This window comes from Moschus berezovskii, chromosome 8 (genome assembly GCF_049115385.1).
Source record: "Moschus berezovskii isolate FMDL1 chromosome 8, NW_MosBer_1.0, whole genome shotgun sequence".
Lineage (NCBI taxonomy): Eukaryota > Metazoa > Chordata > Mammalia > Artiodactyla > Moschidae > Moschus > Moschus berezovskii.
Genome location: NC_142467.1, coordinates 61,526,299 through 61,547,405, shown reverse-complemented (window position 1 = coordinate 61,547,405; position 21,107 = coordinate 61,526,299). Strand labels below are relative to the sequence as shown.

Below are 21,107 nucleotides of genomic sequence, written 5' to 3'. Positions count from 1 at the left end.
CTATTAATAGAAGGAGTTAGTTTGTAAACAAAATTTGGATTTGGGCTGTATTATCCCTCACTACAGTGGCCCAAAACCGAAGTGGGTAATTTGAACAGGAAGTCAGCCTGAGAATCTAGGCACACTCTCCCCAAGTATATGCCTTGCTCTATTCTCCTATTTTTCACGCTCAACATGCCCAGAAATACTATACTGATCCTCCTCTAGAAATGCCTAGCTTTAACTTCACAAGCCAGAAACCCAGAAGGCTTCAACACCTCCCTCTCCTTACCTCGCTTCCTGTCTGCCCCATCCATCATTAACTACCAACTATTTTATCTATTTTCCTTCAAGTTCACCTGCCCAAACTACTAACACCACCCTCAACCACCACCTCTCAGGTGAGGGCAACCCAAGCTGATGAGCACAATGAGGAAGCAGAAGGTGAACAGCTTTAATGAATCAGTTACTTTTCTCAGCCCAGGGTTTCTGGAATACCCCAAATCCAGTCTTCTGAACCCCTCTGAAAGGCACAATAAAAGCCACTTTCTTCCTCAGATGAAGAGCATCACTCAGGGAACCCATTCAATAACAATAGCAAACTGGAATATGTGCTACAGAGGCTTGGTGCCTAGAGTCCTCTAGAGGTACCAAAGCCAAACCACTGATTATGGGAATCAAATCCCAGGCAAGCAAACTTGCCCCCTCACAGCCCCACCCTGCATAGCCCATGGAGACTTACAAATGGGGATAGCCACTGAGCTAATGAGTCTTCATACCTACTCCATCTGCCCTAAAAGAAGCCATTTCCTTCCACCAAAGCAAGTAGAAGAAAGCAACTTTCAGGAGGACGATGTTGGTGCTGAGAGTAGCTTAGAAAACAATATCCCCAAAAAAGGGATGAAATGCAACGAAGAAGAAGGGGACATCTAGCCATGGCTCTTAGCCTCAATTCATTGGGAACTTCCCTCCATCCCCTTCCTTACCAGTGGCCCCCACAAAAACCCAGAAGGAATAAATGTATACTGAATAAACAAATGAAGCAATGAGCAAATAAGCAGACTGAGAGGCTGGAGGGAGGCGGCAACAAGACAGAAAGATGGTCCTGCTCAAAACCATCCCTCCAGGACATTCAGGTGTCCCTGGGATGTCAACGTACTAGATGCCAGTGCAAGCTGCTGGGCACATACAGGCTGCACAAACTGTGAAAAGAGGGCAGAGAGAAAAGCACTCTGCCTCCTCTCCCTGAGACAGCATATTTCCAAATACTACTTTAACAGCACTTCCCATTTGTCTGACATTAAAGTCATGCCTAACGGCACACATGCAAATAAAAGCTTCACTTTTTACTGTTTCTAGTACTTTGGGGCCTTATGGTTTATTTTCTAAAGAAAAACCCGTCATTCATCTCACTGATTAAAAATTGATTTAATTTGGCTTTCATTAGGTAGGTACAAGGGGAAAACATACAGATTCACAGAGATACCTCACCCAGCAACAGGACCGTGATGAGCTCTAGTGACTGCACAGTTGGGTCCCAACTCACCGCTGAAAAAAGAAAATTAAAAAGCTCACAATGTGGAGCTTAAGCTCCAGCCAAAAGGAATTATCTTCCCACAAGCATCTCTGTCGGACTTTTGGTTAATGTAAAAAATTTTTCAAAAGGAAAGGAAACGAAACCCCAAGGATATTTAACATATCACTTAGAATTTCTATATTTTTCAAATTCCCTTGCAGGGAGAAAAGGGAAAGAGGTCTTTATTTCTCAATCCTACTTTTCAAAACTTTTCCCACTGATTTGACATTGTCATAAAAATTTTCAATTTGTAGAAAGCACAAAGCTGAGGAAGGTACAATGAATGAGGAATTTTAAGCTGCTGTGAAGGGGGCACTGAGGTGAGGGTGGAAGGAGCTGCAGAAAGGGTAGGAGCTACAGTCCTGAACACCACATGCTCAGCCACACAGCCTGGGATCCGGGTTCAAACACAGGAACTCAGGTCTGGGGCAGGCCACACTCTCTTCAGGCTCTTGCACTCAGTGATTCAGAGCAAACGGACAGACTTTGCTGCAGTGTCAGAGGATAAAAGATCAGCAAATTACAAGTATACACCTTGATTAAATGTTTGATGGATTATTCTACAGCCAGAGCATGAATTTGATCCTACCTTCCCCCTGCTTAAAACCATTCAATGTTTTCCAGAGCCCTCAGGGAAAAGGCCAAATTCCATACCCAGGCCTCCCACCATATCAAGACCCAATCAACGTCTTCAGCGTCTCTCTTTTCTCACCCTATCTACAGCTGGCCTTATGGAACTTTCTTCCCAGTGCTCTAAGACATCCTGTCTCCTACCTCCAGACCTTCACACATGTATCCTTGAAGTTCTATTCCCCCTCCTCTTTATCTGGCAAATTCCTAATGGTTTGCTGCTGCTGCTAAGTCGCTTCAGTCGTGTCCGACTCTATGTGACCCCATAGACGGCAGCCCACCAGGCTCCCGTGCCTGGGATTCTCCAGGCAAGAACACTGGAGTGGGTTGCCATTAACTTCTCCAATGCATGAAAGTGAAAAGTGAAAGTGAAGTCGCTCAGTTGCGTCCGACTCTTAGCGCTACTCACTCTAAAAGACATTTCATCCAGGAGGCCTTCGCTGACCCTCCTCACTAGACTCCATCAGGCACTGATACAGCACCCATACTTTTCTGTTCATTGCACCTACTACACTTTCTCTTATACAGTTTTCCTCCTCCACTGCTAGGCCTTAAGCATTCTAAGGATAGGGACTATGCCCACCTGCCCAGATAACTTGACACAGAAGTATTTGGTAAATTCTTGAAAGATTTAGATTCTGTGTCAATCTCACTTTTCACTTCTATCCCACTCACCCCCCCACCCAAAGTTACCTGCTCATGTCCCTTCTGCCCCATCTCAACCCACTACATTTCCATTCTTAATGGATGGCTCACCCAGGCCTTAACCTCAAGAATGTTCATCAGTTACCTGTGCAGCACGTGCTATGTGATGGACTCAGTGTTAGATAATTAAAGTACAGAGATGTCTGTCTCGGAGAAGAAACAGCACATGAACAAATAATTCCCAGATAGTATGACAAGTGCTGTAAAGGAGAGATACATAGGTACGTGGGTGGTACAGAAAAGAATTAAGCCATTCCTCCCAGTGTCCCCTTTCCCTCAGTATCAGAAGCTAACTACTCTCTGTCCTTCCTAATTCTTAGATAGAAATCCCTCTCCACTGCTCTTTCCCTGAGTATTCCAGATCAGACTTCTCTAAACTGGGCTCCCATTCAGTTCCAGATTAATTCAAATCCTTTCCTGGCTTCTGCTTTCTTCCCGTCTTCATTTCTTTTCCTGGGCATCTAATTCACAAAATTTCTGCTTCTGCCCTAGCCTCAGCCAACTTGTCTTAGCTACTACTTTTCTATCCCCTCCCTCAACTGTCTTGGATGATTACTTGACATTTATGAAGCATCTGCACTTACAAGGAACATACATAACAGTCCCTGTCTACAATTAAAAGAGGGGACTCATGAAACCAAAATACCAGAAAAAAACTAAATACAAAATAAACCATCCTCAACACAGCCTTTCTCCTCTACTGCTTCCTCTTATAGATCCAAGTGCGAGGGCATAATGGCCCCAACAGGATGCTCCCAATTCTGTTCCCAACTTCCAGGGAGGTTCAGTTCAGTCGCTCAGTCGTGTCCGACTCTCCGCGACCCCATGAACCACAGCACGCCAGGCCTCCCTGTCCATCACCAACTCCCGGAGTACACTCAAACTCATGTCCACAGAGTCGGTGATGCCATCCAGCCATCTCATTCTCCGTCGTCCCCTTCTCCTCCCGCCCCCAATACAGCACCCTTAATCCACTAGCCCCCAGCCAATGAAGCCCTGCCTGCCCCTTCAGTCTTTCTGAAGGCAAAGACCACTCTATCTAGCCACACATTCACTTAGTCAACATGTACTGAGCATCTCAATGAGTGGAGAACCTTGTTTCCCACAATGCTTACACAATGTCCAGTATATAACACCTGTTCAGTTAATGTCTATGACTGAATCTCTGAAAGGAAGAAAAACAGCCTATCCTGCCCTTAGCCCAGGAATACCCCAGTGCAAAAAAACACAAAAAAACACTCTGCAATGAAGCCTGAGGTCAGAGGTTTCCCAAAAGCCTCTTACTCATCTGAACCCAGACCAGGGAGACCTTCAACCGCAGGTAAGAAGATGCTTTCATAGCCCTCCCATCAGTATGCCAAGGAAGCTGGAGAAACCACTGTCATAAAACACCCTTTAATCGAGTGACTTGTTTCCACTTTGTTTAGATTTAGACAAAAATTTTCTCAAGAAAGCAGTAATAAATGGAGGGGAGAAAAGAACAGAAATTAATGAACGTAGTAATTATCCCCCAAAGTTGCAAATCAGAACAATTCCTCACTTTAAGACAAGTATGAAAAACAAGATTAAAATGCTTCAGGGATATGTTTGTGAAACAGCAGGTAATGGAACAGATAAAATGTATTTACAGTACCTCGCTGGGGACACTTACCTTTCGGCTAACAGCTATCAGATACCAAATATCACTGTAAAAATAATATTCTTCTATGCTTCATTATGGAGTTACAATTATCCATGGGAAAACAGCAACACAGCAAACTGTCTTGAATAGTAACTGGGAATCATTTCAGAGCCCAGCTTCTCCTCAGGTACCTAAGCAGAAGAGGGTGTGAACCAGATTATATCCCCCATATTAGTCTGCTAACACTATCATAACAAAATGCCACACAATGGGTGGCTTAAACATGAGAAAGTTATTTTCTCATAGTTTTGGACACTCGAAGTCCAAGATCAAGGTTCTGGCTGCTACTGTTTCTAGTGGGAGCTCTCTTCCAGGCTTCTACACAGTGACCTTTTCCCAGGCTTCACATGGCATCTCAGTGTACTTGAATGATGAGGGAAAAAAAGAGTTCTCTGGTATTTCTTTTTATAAAGACCATAATCCTATCAAATTAGGGCCCACCCTTACTACCTCATTTAACTTTAATAACTGCTTCCAAATTATTGGTTAAAAAGTTCATTCGGGTTTTTTGTACCAACTTATGGAAAAACACAAATGAACTTTTTGGCCAATCCAATACTTCTTTATTCCAAATACTGCCATACCAAGGGTTAGTGCTTCAACATATGAATTTTGAAGGGACATCAACAGAAAGTGAAGCCTGTTCCTAAAGATCAGCACATGCACTGAGAAAGGATAATGGAGGACTGGTAATAGAGTGGCCTTGAGGACACAGCTGCTCACTGTGGTGGATGATGATCAAAGATCCTAGGGATATGGGGACAATGACTGGGGGTGGGGGGTGGGGAGAATGGCCAAAGTCAAAGTCTTAAAGGAACCATTCGTCTCTCTTTCACACAAGATGGCTAAATAATAATAGTAGTAAGATATATGTACATAAATAAGAATATTCACTGGGAATGTGGGGTTGGTAGATGCAAATTATTACATTTAAAATGGACAAACAAGGTCCTACTCTATAGCACAGCAAACTATATCCAATCCAATCTCCTGGTGATATAGGAGGGAAGGGGGCAGAACACAACCTTTAAAAGAATGACACAGCTATAAACTGTAACAAAAACTGGTTAGAACCAATTAGGTCCAAGATGGTGGAAGATCTGACTTTCAGAAGACCTTGAGTCTCATTATACACGCCTTGGAATACATCAGCATATGCTAAATGATGCACCCACCAGCGCCATGACAGGTCCAAAACCAACCAAAGATCAAAAAATGGGCAGTGGCCTATGTCCTGGAAATCTCCACCCCCTTCCCCAAAACAGTTGGAATAATCCTCCCCCTCTTGAGCCTATGAAGTTACCCAACCCATAAAAACTAACCACCCCACATTTTAGGCCCTCTTCCCTTCTGAGATGGCCCACCACTCTCAGGCGTGTGTTTCTCTCTAAATAAGCCCACTTCTTATCTACCACTTAGCGTCTGAATTTTTTCTCTGGTGAGATATAAAGAACCTGAGCTTCATTAAGGCCTGAAACCAGGTATGTGATCTCAATCAAAAGACCATGGGTTCAAGCCCCAGTCTGGGTTTTGGCTGGGTTCAAGTCCTGACCCATGGGTTTACAAGTCCCATATTTGAGCTGTGCAGTTTCACTGGGTAAACCATAACAGAAAAGAATATGTAAAAAAAGAACATATATATATATATATATATATGGGTATATAACTGAGTGCTGCAGTGTGTGCACAAACCTTTTGAAGGAAGTCGCCATTATCTTCACTATCTCCAGCATAGTTTGGCCTCAGGTCAAACAACAGGAAGGGAACACAGCAGGGAACATCAACAGAAAATTGGATTAAAGATTTATGGAGCACAGACCCGCCCATCAGAACAAGACCCAGTTTCCCCCTCAGTCAGTCTCTGCCATCAGGAAGCTTCCATAAGCCTCGTATCCTTATCCATCAGAAGGTAGACAGAATGAAAACCACAATCACAGAAAAATAATCAAACTGATCACATGAACCACAGCCTTGTCTGACTCAACGAAACTAAGCCATGCCGTGCAGGGCCACCCAAGATGGACGGGTGGGGAGTTCTGACAAAACAAGGTCTACTGGAGAAGGGAACGGCAAACCACTTCCTTGAGAACCCCATGAAAACCATGAAAAGGTAAAAAGAGAGGACACTGAAAGATAAATTCCCCAGGTCAATAGGTGCCCAATATGCTGCTGGATAATAGTGGAGCAATACCTCCAGAAAGAATGAAGAGACAGAGCCAAAGCAAAAACAACACCCAGCTGTGGATGTGACTGGTGATGGAAGTAAAGTCCAATGCTGTAAAGAACAATATTGCATAGGAACCTGGAATGTTAGGTCCATGAATCAAGGTAAACTGTAAGTGATCAAACAAGACATGGCAAGAGTGAACATTGACATTTTAGGAATCAGTGAACTAAAATGGACTGGAATGGGTGAATTTAACTCAGATGACCATTGATTATATCTATTACTGTGGGCAAGAATCCCTTAGAAGAAATGGAGTAGCCCTCATAGTCAAAAAGAGAGTCCGAAATGCAGTACTTGGATGCAATCTCAAAAACGACAGAATGATCTGTTTGTTTCCAAGGCAAACCATTCAATATCACAGTAATCCAAGTCTATGCCCCAAACAGTAATGCTGAAGAAGCTGAAGTTGAACAGTTCTATGAAGACCTACAAGACCTTCTAGAACTAACACCCAAAAAAGATGTCCTTTTCATTATAGGGGACTGGAATGCAAAAGCAGAAGTCAAGAGATACCTGGAGTAACAGGAAAATTTGGCCTTAGAGTACAAAATGAAGCAGGGCAAAGGATAACATAGTTTTGCCAGGAGAACACACTGGTCATAGCAAAAAACTCTTTCCTACAACACAAGAGAAGATTCTACACATAGACATCACCAGATGGTCAATACCAAAATCAGAATGATTATATTCTTTGCAGCCAAAGATGGAGAAGAACTATTCAGTTGGCAAAAACAAGACCAGGAGCTGACTGTGGCTCAGATCATGAACTCCTTATTGCCAAATTCAGACTTAAATTGAACAAATTATGGAAAACCACTAGACCATTCAGGTATGATCTAAATCAAATCCCTTATGATTATACAGTGGAAGTGACATATAGACTCAAGGGATTAGATCTGATAGACAAGAGTGCCTGAAGAACTATGGACGGAGGTTCATGACATTGTACAGGAGGCAGTGATCAAGACCACCCCCAAGAAAAAGCAATGTAAAGAAACAAAATGGTTGTCTGAGGAGGCTTTACAAACAGCTGAGAAAAGAAGAGAAGTGAAAAGTAAAGGAGAAAAGGAAAGAAATACCCATTTGAATGCAGAGTTCCAAAGAATAACAAGGAAAGATAAGAAAGCCTTCCTTGGTGATCAATGCAAAGAGATAGAGGAAAACAATAGAATATGCCTCTTCAAGAAAATTAGAGATACCAAGGGAACATTTCTTGCAAAGATGGGCCCAATAAAGAACAGAAATGGTATGGACATAGCAGAAGCAGAAGATATTAAGAAGAGGTGGGAAGAATACACAGAAACTATATAAAAAAGATCTTCACGACCCAGATAACCATGATGGTGTGCTCACTAACCTAGAGTCAGACATCCTTGAATGTGAAGTCAAGTGGGCCTTAGGAAGCATCACTACAAACAAAGCTAGTGGAGGTGATGAATTCCAGCTGAGCTATTTCAAATCCTAAAAGATGATGCTGTGAAAATGCTGCACTCAATATGCCAGCAAATTTGGAAAACTCAGCAGGGGCCACAGGATTGGAAAAGGTCAGTTTTCATTCCAATCCCAAAGAAGGGCAATGCCAAACAATGTTCAAACTACCACACAATTGCACTCATTTCACGCACTAGCAAAATACTGCTCAAAAGTCTCCAAGCCAGGCTTCAACAGTACATGAACCAAGAACTTCCAGATGTTCAAGCTGGTTTTAGAAAAGGCAGAGGAACCAGAGATCAAATTGCCAACATCTGCTGGATGATAGAAAAAACAAGAGAATTCCAGAAAAACATCAACTTCTGCTTCACTGACTATGCTAAAGCTTCTGACAGTGTGGATCATAACAAACCATGGAAAATTCTTAAAGAGATGGGAATATCAGACTATCTTACCTGTCTCCAGAGAAACCAGTACGCAGGTCAAGAAGCAACAGTTAGAACCAGACATGGAACAGACTGGTTCAAAACTGGGAAAGGAGAACGTCAAGGGTGTATCTTGTCACCCTGCTTATTTAACTTATATGCAGAGTACATCATGCGAAATGCTGGGCTGGATGAAGCACAAAGTGGAATCAAGACTGTAGGAAGAAATATCAATAACCTCAGATACACAGATGACACCATCCTTACGGCAGAAAGTGAAGAAGAACTAAAGAGCCTCTTGATGAAAGTGAAAGAGGAGAGTGAAAAGGTTGGCTCTAAACTCAACATTTAGAAAAACGAAGATCACAGCATCTGGTCCCATCACTTCATGACAAATAGATGGGCAAACAATGGAAACAGTGAGAGGCTATTTTGGGGGGCTCTAAAATCACTGCAGATGGTGACTGTAGCCATGAAATTAAAAGATGCTTGCTCCTTGGAAGAAAAGCTATGACCAACGTAGACAGCATATTAAAAAGCAGAGATATTACTTTCCCAACAAAGGTCCGTCTAATCAAAGCTATGGTTTTTCCAGTAGTCATGTATGGCTGTGAAAATTGGACCATAAAGAAAGCTGAGTGCCAAAGAATTGATGCTTTTGAACTGTGGTGTTGGAGTAGACTCTTGAGAGTCCCTTGGACTGTGAGGAGATCCAACCAGTTAGCCCTAAAGGAAATCAGTCCTGAATATTCATTGGAAGGACTGATGTTGAAGCTGAAGCTCCAATACTTTGGCCACCTGATGCAAAGAACTGACTCACTGGAAAAGACTCTGAGGCTGGGAAAGATTGAAGGCAGGAGGAGAAGGGGACGACAGAGGATGAGATGGTTGGATGGCATCACCAACTCAACGGACATGAGTTTGAGTAAGCTCTGGGAGTTGGTGATGGACAAGGAAGCCTGGTGTGCTGCAGTCCATAGGGTCGCAAATAGTCGGACACGACTAAGTGAGTGAACTGAATTGATAACTGAGTCACTTTGCTATACAGCAGAGACTGGCACAACACTTAAAACAATTATATTTCAATAATAAAATTTTAAAATAACCCCGCTTGATAAAAGAATATTTACTAGGTACTAGGCACCAACTGGAGAAGGCAATGGCAACCTACTCCAGTACTCTCGCCTGGAAAATCCCATGGACAGAGGAGCCTGGTAGGCTGTAGTCCATGGGGTCACAGAGAGTCAGACACGACTGAAGCGACTTAGCAGCAGCAGCAACAGGCACCAACTATGTATTCGGCACTGTGCTGAGTGTCTGGCAAGCAAGATTTCATTTAAGCTCCATGGAAATTATTCCAGAAGATACAATTAAAAGATACCACTTTAAAGATAAGCAAGAAAACATATTGGTGAAAGTCTAGAAGCCCTCCAAAGATATCAGGTTCTAATTTTTGGAACCTGAAAATAAACCTTATAAGAAAAAAAGGTCTTCACAGATGTGATTAAGCATCTTAAAACAATTATCTCAGATTATCTGAGTAGACCCTAAACACACAATAACAGTGTGATTCCTTACAATCACAATGTTCTTGTAAGAAAAAGACAAAGGGAGATTTGACACAGGCATGGAAGAGAAGGTGATGTGAAAACAGAGCAGAGGTTTGAAGATACTGAACGTAAAGAATGGAGTGATGTAGCCACAAGCCAATGAATGCCAGCAGCCACCAGAAGCTGGAAGAAGCAAGGAACAGATTCTGCCCCAGAGCCTTTGGAGGGACTGCGGCCCTGCCAACATGTTGATTTCAGCCTAGTGATACTGACTTCAGACTTCTGCCCTCCAAAACTAGAAAGGAATAAATCTCTGCTGTTTTAAGTCATCAGGCTTATTTTAACCTTTTACAGCAGCCACAGGGAAATTAACACACCCAGCTAGTAGCTAACAAAGTCAGTCTGTGAACCTGGGTCCTTGTGACTCCATGCCTGCACTTGAGCCCTGTGCCTTGCTCCTTTTCTGCACACAGCCTCCCCAAGCCAGACCTGTGCACTGTCTGACAGGAGACCCTGCCAAGATTTGAAGCAATGGGCACTGACAGCTCCACGACAGCAACACCCCCAGAAAAGCCTCTCTTCCTCCTACTCCCATGTCACAGCAAACGCTTATCAGAGACAAAACGAACATTTGTTCCAAGTACCAGGAATGGACAGAAACAGCCCACAGTCCAACGTTTTGATGAAAATGCAAACCAAAGTGTCTCACAAAGGTTTTCATCTAACTGATTTGTTTGCACGTGACTGTTTTCCAGAACATCAAGAAGCTCCTAACCTCTGTTGCCCTGCTCCATTCGGCCCATGATTTGCTCTTTCCCACACAAACACATTTGGGAAAGAGTATATCAGCTGCAAGAACTGTTTTCTGCTTCCTTGTTCACCACTTGATAACTTCTCAGGGACACAGAAAAAAGACCACCACACTGAGCCTCTCTGCTGAAGTCTTCAAGATGAGTGTTGGTGTGAGCAGGCTGGAACAGAGGTGCCTCAAGTTAACCAATCCTGGAATTAACAAGCAAGCTAATAAACACATTGTCAAAGCAAAGGTACAGCATCACAAAATGCATTTTTGAACCTACTCTGACAAGTGCGGTGAGCTTTAACTATTTACAACACTGCAAAGTGCAGGTGGCAAAACAAAGCAGTGCATTTTAAAAATAATAATGTCCTGGTAATGGAGGACATTGTGACTGCTATGTCTAATAAATCTTTGCAGAGGAGCCAGTAACAAGGCTGAGTGTTTCTGGGAGAACAATCAACTGCTGGATTGACAAAGGAAAAGACTTGGGATTTACTAATGTAGTAAAAAAAACAGGTAACTCATACATACCCAGCGTTCTCCACCTTTTCCTTTTGCTAAATGTTTTTTCCTCTCCCTCAACCTATCTTCCATCATATTTTTTTTTAGCAACTTCCTACCTATTGTCTCTTGCCAAGAAGTTTCAATCTAATATTCCATCAGGATCTTAAAATTACAATTACAGCTAATGTTATACAAAGTATTTATTCACCAGACATTGGACTCACAACAGTCCTATGTCAGAGGCACCATCGTTACCCTCCATTACCTTTCAGAAAACTAAGACTCATAGGGGTGAGGTCACTTTTCCAAGGTCACAGAACTAATCAGTGGCAAATCAGACTTCGAAAGCAGATCTGACTCCAAAGCCCAAGCTCTTACCTATACCAAACTGCCAACCTCCCAAAACAAACTGGGGGCCTAGAGACGATCTTAAAGAGATAAGCCCATGTATCTTTGGCATGATGCTCCAACTGCTCAGAAAGCCTGGCAAAAACTGTCCAGAAAATTTCCTCTTTCCCCATTTCTCAGAATCATCTGGAAAATACAGTCAGTCCCAAAGACTCTTAGGGAGAATGCAAAGGAATATAAAAATGGAAAGTTTACCCTTCCCAAGACATATTAAAAAGCAGAGATATTACTTTGCCAACAAAGGTCCGTCTAGTCAAGGCTATGGTTTTTCCAGTGGTTATGTATGGATGTGAGAGTTGGACTGTGAAGAAAGCTGATCACCGAAGAATTGATGCTTTTGAACTGTGGTGCTAGAGAAGACTCTTTTTTTTTTTTTTACAGTTCATAACTTTTATAAATAAAATAAATTAAATGTACAGTGAATAAGTTCTCTGAAATATTTCAATATTTCTGCAGGTTTAGTAACATCATAAAATACATTTCAACTAAAATTCACAAATCTAAAAACCTGTTAGGCATTTTTAGGCGTTTTAAGTTGGAAATGAAGACCAATGTTACATCGTAATATGCCAATTACAAATAGTACTTCAAATAGCAAATACTACAGTTTGTCCCAAACTTTAAAAACTATTCATGAACTCAACACTGAACTATTGATGGCTATGAGAATTGTTTCCTAGCCTTCTTGAAAATTTCAACCCATTTACGTTTAAGGTAATTATTGATAAGTAAGATCCCGTAGCCATTTTCTTTATTGCTTTGGGTTCAAGTTTATACACTCTTTCTGTGTTTCCTGTCTATAGAAGATCCTTTAGCATTTGTTGGAGAGCTGGTTTGGTGATGCTGAATTCCCTCAGCTTTTGCTTGTCTGTAAAGCTTTTGATTTCTCCTTCATATTTGAATGAGATCCTTGCTGGGTATAGTAATCTGGGCTGTAGGGTATTTTCTTTCATCACTTTAAGTATGTCTTGCCACTCCCTTCTGGCCTGAAGAGTTTCTGTTGAAAGATCAGCTGTTATCCTTATGGGAATCCCCTTATGTGTTATTTGCTGCTCTTCCCTTGCTGCTTTTAATATTTGTTCTTTGATCTTTGTTAATTTGATTAATATGTGTCTTGGAGTATTTCGCCTTGGGTTTATCCTGTTGGGGACTCTCTGGGTTTCTTGGACTTGGGTGATTATTTCTTTCCCTATTTTAGGGAAGTTTTCAACTATTATCTCCTCAAGTATTCTCTCATGGTCTTTCTTTTTGTCTTCTTCTTCTGGGACTCCTATGATTCGAATGTTGGAGCGTTTAACATTGTCCCAGAGGTCTCTAATATTGTCATTTCTTTTAATTCGTTTTTCTTTTTTCCTCTCTGTTTCATTTATTTCTACAATTCTATCTTCTAGTTCGCTTATCCTGTCTTCTGCCTCTGTTATTCTACTGTTTGTTCCCTCCAGAGTGTTTCTGATCTCATCTATTGCATTATTCATTGTATATTGACTCTTTTTTATTTCTTCTAAGTCCTTATTAAATCTTTCTTCCATCTTCTCAATCCTTTTCTCCAGGTTATTTATCTGTAACTCCATTTTGCTTTCAAGATTTTGAATCATTTTCACCATCAAAATTTGAAATTCTTTATCAGGTAAATTCCCTATATCTTCTTCTTTTGTTTGTGTTGGTCGGCAATTATCTTGTTCCTTTACTTGCTGGGTATTTCTCTGCCTCTTCATCTTACTTATATTGCTTTGCTTGGGGTGGCCTTTCCCTCTTCTTGCAGTTTGTGGAGTTCTCTTTATTATGTAGTTTCTTTGCTGTGTGTGGGGTTGGATGGGTGACTTGTCTGGGTTCCCTGGTTTGGGAAGCATGTGTCGGTGTTCTGGTGGGTGGAGCTGGATTTCTTCTCTCTCCTTTAGAAGACAATGGGCTGCTTTTCTGGGAGCCTGACGTCCTCTGCCAGTATTCAGAAGCTGTTTTGTGGACTTTACTCCGCGTTCAAATGTTCTTTTGATGAATTTGTCGGGGAGAAAGTGGTCTCGCCGTCTTATCCCTCCGCCATCTTGTTCCTTCCTCCCCAGAACACTGGATTCTTATATTCCACTTGGTCCTGGAGTATCTCTTCCCAGCTGCTCCAGCAAGGTGCAGCCACTGTACCTTACCTTGGACGAGGGGTATCTCCTCAAGGCCGCCCCTCCTGCTTTGAATGTGGATCAGCTCCTCTCGGCCCTCCGGCTCCCAAGCAGCCACCGCCTCCTGGACGTGGTACAGCTCCTCTGGGCCACTGCCCTAACCCTGGGCGCGGGGTAGCTCCTCTCAGCCACGATTCTGCACGTGGTCGGTTGCGCCAGAGCTGGGCGTCTCTCGCGTCTGCGCCGCCAGAGCCGGGCGTCTCTCACGTCTGCCCACATGTCCTGTTTTTCTGGAGAAGACTCTTGAGAGTCCCTTGGGCTGCAAGGAGGTCCAACCAGTCCATCCTAAAGGAGATCAGTCCTGAGTGTTCATTGGAAGGACTGATGCTAAAGCTGAAACTCCAATACTTTGGCCACCTTGTGCGAAGAGTTGACTCATTGGAAAAGACCCTGATGCTGGGAGGGATTGGGGGCAGGAGGAGAAGGGGACGACAGAGGATGAGATGGCTGGATGACATCATCGACTGGATGGACATGAGTTTAAGTGAACTCCGGGAGTTGGTGATGGACAGGGAGGCCTGGCGTGCTGCGATTCATGGGGTCGCAAAGAGTCGGACACAACTGAGCGACTGAACTCAACTGAACTGAGACAACCCAAAACTCCTGGATTTAGCAGTACCTGAAGGAAGCCCACCTCAGCTCCTTCTACCTGCCTGAGTATCAGCAAGCTCTCACCAGGAGGATCCTCATTCCACTATCAAGGGAATAACAGAGAGTCTCTAAGTCTTGGGAAGGAAACCAAAAACAAAGGCAAAAAGGGATGGAATAAGTAAGAACAAAACTCAAACACCTATTTATTATGTCTCAGAAGGTTCTGGTCTTTTAAGCTTCTTTTTAAACTATTCTGGCTCCAAATTCATTTTCTTTGCTTAGTCCTAATTATTGCTTCAGCTCTCTTCAAATGGGCCCCCAAAGATGTTGAAAAAAGTAACTGAAAGGTCACCTCCTTCCACGGGAACTGCAGGGAAACTCCCTGATTTCTTGCTTCGAAACGCTATTTTGTCGCCGAGAGTCGGACACGACTGAGCGACTGAACTGAACTGAACTGAAGCTATTTAATCAGGTAAAGGGTTCTCCCTTCCCCCTGGCTACAAGGGTCACCAGAATGAGGCAGGCAAGGGGAAAGAAAGAAGGTACCAAGAGAGAAAAGCCCCATTTCCTTATCTAGCAGCACATGCACAAAACAGGCTGCCAAATTCTACTCAAATCATTAGGCGAGTACTGACAACATCAAATTCCAAAGCTACATGTCACTGTCATTCTAATGGGGGAGGGATCAGTAAGGTGCTGGGAGATGAGGAACTGAGGTGGCCAAGAAGGAGAAGGGAGAAGAAATATAAACCATAAATTAGGGCCAGAAACCCTGCTGCTTCTCCTGCTAAGAGCTGGCAATGAAGGACTGAATCAACTTTCTAGGTAAGACCATGAAAGACAATGTTAAAATAAATTGAGAGAGAAAAAGGAAAAAGATCAGAGGAGAAAAGGAGAGTCTCACTGCACCAGGTTTGCAATTTGTCTGTTCTCAGAGCTGAGGCTGTGAGTAGCAGGTTTTTTAAGGTTTATTTTAAGATCTTTGAGGTCTTGTGGGGAAAAAAGAAAAACTTGCTAATTCTACCTTTCTCAAAGTCTGTCTCCTGAATTTTGCTGTACTGGAGGTTATTTGCATGAAACAAGATGGATTCCTCTTACAGAAGTGTCCATTCCTCAGAAAAAAGAATGTGTTCACGTGTGTGCATGCATGCATGTGTAAGAGAGGACAGACATTTGAGAGCTGTGTACACAGCGGTTGATTATTCTATTAGATACACAGGTGAAGAAGGACTGGGAAGCCTGACCCTCCAAATCCTTGTGAACACAAAAACTGGCAACCGGTTTTAAAGAAGTTCTCACTTGGGATTTAAGGACAGACAATCAATGCAAATCAAGAGAGATATGAGTTGGTTTACTTCAACCAAACAATAACAACAACAACAAAAAACTCAATCTAAAAAAAAAAAGAAATAGGTAGCCTTATAAGCTACCTGAAACAGGCCATCATCAGCACCCCTAGCCTGGGGACTCACTGGCCGATGCTCCTTTAAATGACTCAGGATTATGGATGACAGTGAGCATGGGGTGGGAGAGGGTAACGGTGCATATTACCCATCCCAGCACATTTCTACAATCACACGCACACATACAACCCTTATATAGCCTGGGGAAAAGGAGACGGGGCCTAACATGTTACCTACAATCCTGGCCAGAAGAAAGCTGTTAAAATTCTGAAAGAAAACACTCCTTTGAACAAGAATTGTGGAAACAACAGGAGGACCAGGAAATAGAGCAAGTGAGAGAAGATTAAAGGAACCGAGATCATCATTTAGCTCAAAAAAGACTGAAGGGAGAGGTGAAGGAAGTGAGGAGTAATAATGATTTCTGAGCCCAGAGAAAAACTTTTGGTACCAGAATCTTCAAATCCTTGTCTTGCTGACATATAGCTGAAATTCTTGCATTAAAACAACAACAACAAAAAGTAAAGAGGAATTCACTAAAAGTGGACTTCTAAATAAATTTAAACATTAAGATTATCCCAGATGGATAGAGAATGGTCAGTAATGATAACAAGATACAGACTTACTAGTAATAAGTGTGACCAAATACCCCGAATTAACCACAAGTCTAAGTCCTTCAAAGAAGAAAAATAAGCAAAGGAGAGAACTGACAAAGAGCTATCCAATGTCTTCCTTGTCTGAGCTTTATAAATAGTGAAGAGTCAATAATATCTAAAGCAAGGTAAGATAACCATGTACTTAGAGACAAGGAGAAAGAAAAGGCAGCTTTAGCTGGGAGAAAGGGAGTCTTGGAAACGAGTAGAGACCAGTACTGGTAGGGCTACAGTTCTCAATGAACACAGAACTTTTCTGGGATTTAAGCCCACGTCTGCTGGCTTATTCTGCTCCAGATACCCTTTCCTGCTCATGTTCATGCCTATGATTTTATTCTCTAAATCCAGAAGCACTCAAAATCTTTGAGCACTAGTAACATTTAGGACCCAAACATTTACAAAGATGACTGGATTCCTGCTCCTTTCTTACTCTAGGAGCTTGGAGAGCATTCTTAGCAAAGCAAATCAGGACTGCCTAGGACTTACCAGGTGGGCACACCAGCCCACAGTTTCTGCAACTCCGCAGGCTACAGGCCATCTACAAGGGAAACAGTTAACTGGTCCAGGTCTCACTCATAGCACTAATAATTGCCAAGGGAAAAAAAAAAAGAAAAACAGGCCACTGTCAGAAAGAAAAAAAGCAATATTCCCTGACTGTTCCACCTGTTACTTACTCACATTCTGTGAATTTGTATCTATCTGGCCATCGTCAATTTGTCAATTCTTGTCTAATGCCCCTGGCTAAGTACTTAGGTAGTATTGCAAAAATTCTCAGTAGAAAATCAGAGTGAGATAAATTTGCCATCCTGGCGAGCTTCTGTGTTTGTTTTTATTCCAAGCAAATGCACTAAAGCCTGCTTCCTTATAACAGAAAACCTAAAAATCAATGCCCAAAGCCCAATAACTACAAACTCCTCTTTCCAATAACAAAATGCCAGGAAGAAACAAAGCCACATAAAATGAAGCCAGAGAAAAATAGCCTCCCTCTAGAAGGTTCCAATTAATGGTTGAGGGGAAGTGGGAAGACACCTAATAAGTAATGAACAAGAAAGAAAATCACCTTGATTACATTTACTTTGGAAACAAAGCGGTATGAACATGAGCACCTGTGTACCCAGTCAGCGTAATAACAAAATCCATTCTCATTCACAAGCTCATTTGTTCAATAAATGCTATTTGATCATCTATTACTATATGCCAGGAACTGTTCTTACCACTGGAAATACAACTGTGCACATGACTGACAGCAGCTGTTCTCATCTGAATGCAGAGTTCCAAAGAATAGTAAGGAGAGATAAGAAAGCCTTCCTCAGTGATCAATGCAAAGAAACAGAGGAAAACAACTAGAGATAGTTGGGAAATACTAGAGATCTGTTCAAGAAAATTAAAGACACCAAGGGAATATTTCAGGCAAAGATGGACACAATAAATGACAGAAATGGTATGGAGCTAACAGAAGCAGAAGAGATTAAGATGAGGTGGTAAGAATACATGAAGAACTATACAAAAAAGATCTTCATGACCCAGATAACCACAATGGTGTGATCACTCACCTAGAGCCAGACATCCTGGAGTGCGAAGTCAAGTGGGCCTTAGGAAGCATCACTAAGAACAAAGCTAGTGGAGGTGATGGAATTCCAGCTAACCTGTTTTAAATCCTGAAAGATGACGCTGTGAAAGAGAGGCACGCAATATGCCAGCAAGTTGGAAAAGAGCAGTGGCCACAGGACGAGAAAAGGTCAGTTTTCATTCCAATCCCAAAGAAGGGCAATGCCAAACAATGTTCAAACTACCAGACAATTGCACTCATTTCACACGCTAACAAAATAATGCTCAAAATTCTCCAAGTCAGGCTTCAATAGTACGTGAACCATGAATTTCCAGATGTTCAAGCTGGTTTTAGAAAAGGCAGAGGAACCAGAGATCAAATTGCCAACATCCACTGGATCATCGAAAAAGCAAGAGAACTCCAGAAAAACATCTGCTTCACTAACTACACTAAAGCTTCTGACAGTGTGGATCATAAAAACCATGGAAAATTCCGAAAGAGATGGGAATACCAGACTACCTGACCTGCCTCCTGAGAAACCAGTATGCAGGTCAAGAAGCAACAGTTAGAACCCAACATGGAACAACAGACTGGTTCAAAACTGGGAAAGGAGACCGTGAAGGGTGTATATTGTGACCCTACTTATTTAACTTATATCCAGAGTACCTAATGCAAAATGCTGTTAGGGATGAAGCACAAGCCAGAATCAAGATTGCTGGGAGAAATATCAACAACCTCAGATACGCAGATGATACCACCCTTATGGCAGAAAGTGAAGAGGAACTAAAGAGTCCCTTGATGAAGGTGAAAGAAGAGAGTGAAAAAGCTGGCTTAAAACTCTACATTCAAAAAATGAAGATCATGGCATCTAGCCCATTACTTCATGGCAAACAGAGAAACAATGGAAACAATGACAAACTTTTATTTTCTTGGGGTCCAAAATCACTGCAGACGGTGACTGCAGCCATCAAATTAAAAGATGCTTGCTCCTTGGAAGAAAAGCTATGACCAACCTAGACAGTGTATTAAAAAGCAAAGACATTACTTTGCTCACAAAGGTCCATATAATCAAAGCTATGGTTTTTCCAGTAGTCATGTATGGATATGAGAGTTGGACCATAAAGAAGGCTGAGCACCAAAGAATTGATGCTTTTGAATTGTGGTATTGGAGAAGACTCTTGAGAGTCCCTTGGACTGCAAGGAGATCCAACCAGTCCATCCTAAAGGAAATCAATCCCGAATATTCATTGGAAGGACTGATGCTGAAACTGAAGCTCCAATACTTTGGCCACCTGACACGAAGAGCCAGCTCAATAGAAAAGACCCTGATTCTGAGAAAGACTGAAGGCAGGAGGAGAAGGGGACGACAGAGGATCAGATGGCTGGATAGTACCACTGACTCAACGGACATGAGTTTGAGCAAGCTCCAGAAGATGATGAAGGACAGGAAAGCCTGACATGCTGCTGCCCATGGGGTCTCAGAGTCAGACACAACTGGGCGACTGAACAACAACAGTAACAAACGTACATTCTGGTGATGGGAAAACAGACAGTCAACAAGAAGAAAACAGGAAAAATATCCGATACCAATCTTACCATGATGTGAGAAGTTACTTAACACCAGACAAATGGAAGGGCCTCTCTCTTCCGTAACAGCAGAACTGAGATCTGAATGACAAGGAGTCAATGGAGAGAACATGAGGGAAGAGTATTCCAGCCGAGGGTACAAAGGGAGCAAAGGTCCTCTACGTGAGGAACAGACATGGTAGAGTGGCCAGAACACAGTGAGTGAGGGGGAGAGTGCAGGAAATGTGGCTGCCAATTCAGGCAGAGGGAGGTCTGCTCAGTAAAGGCAAATAAGTAGGATAGGGAGTTTGGACATAATTCTCAGTATGACGGTAAGCCAACAGAAACTGAAGGCAGGGGAGCTACGTTCTCCTTAAGAACTTACTGCGGAAAGCCGGTAACTTATTCCAGGATATAGATTAACTTTACAAAAAATTTACCTGGACCCAGAAATTTTTAAAAAGTTTCATTTCCCAAGAGATATACAAGTCACTGAATATGTACTATGTCAAGGGCACTTTGTTAACTGCTTTCAGTTCAGTTCAGTCGCTCAGTCGTGTCCGACTCTTTGCGACCCCATGAATCACAGCACGCCAGGCCTCCCTGTCCATCACCAACTCCCGGAGTTCACTCAAACTCAGGTCCATCGAGTCGGTGATGCCATCCAGCCATCTCATTCTCTGTCGTCCCCTTCTCCTCCTGCCCCCAACCTTTCCCAGCATCAGAGTCTTTTCCAGTGAGTCAACTCGTCGCATGAGGTGGCCAAAGTATTGGAGTTTCAGCTTTAGCAGCAGTCCTTCCAATGAACATCCAGGATTGATCTCCTCCAGAATGGACTGGTTGGATCTCCTTGCAGTCCAAGGGACTCTCAAGTCTTCTCCAGCACCACAGTTCAAAAGCATCAATTCTTCGGTGATCAGCTTTCTTCACAGTCCAACTCTCACAACCATACATGACCACGGGAAAAACCATAGCCTTGACTAGATGGACCTTTGTTGGCAAAGTAATGTCTCTGCTTTTTAATATGGTATCTAGGTTGGTCATAACTTTCCTTCCAAGGAGTAAGCGTCTTTTAATTTCATGGCTGCAGTCAGCATCCGCAGTGATTTTGGAGCCCAAAAAAATAAAATCTGACACTGCTTCCACTGTCTCCCCATCTATTTCCCATGAAGTGATGGGACCAGATGCCATGATCTTTGTTTTCTGAATGTTGAGCTTCAAGTCAACCTTTTCACTCTCCTCTTTCACTTTCATCAAGAGGC

At 42.6% G+C, this 21,107-nt stretch overlaps 1 protein-coding gene across 5 annotated transcripts in view; it reads right to left on the bottom strand.

Annotated features, from left to right (window-relative positions):
* Positions 1-21,107, bottom strand: part of SIL1 (SIL1 nucleotide exchange factor) — a 253,900-nt gene that overhangs the window by 211,045 nt on the left and 21,748 nt on the right. Inside the window, exon 1 of one of the 5 annotated variants that reach the window (XM_055431254.2) lies at positions 4,542-4,696. The exons of the other annotated variants lie outside the window; for them this stretch is intronic. The gene's annotated coding sequence lies outside the window, so the exon portion shown is untranslated. Of the gene's footprint in view, positions 1-4,541; positions 4,697-21,107 lie in introns of those variants that run through there. 5 annotated transcript variants of the gene reach the window in all.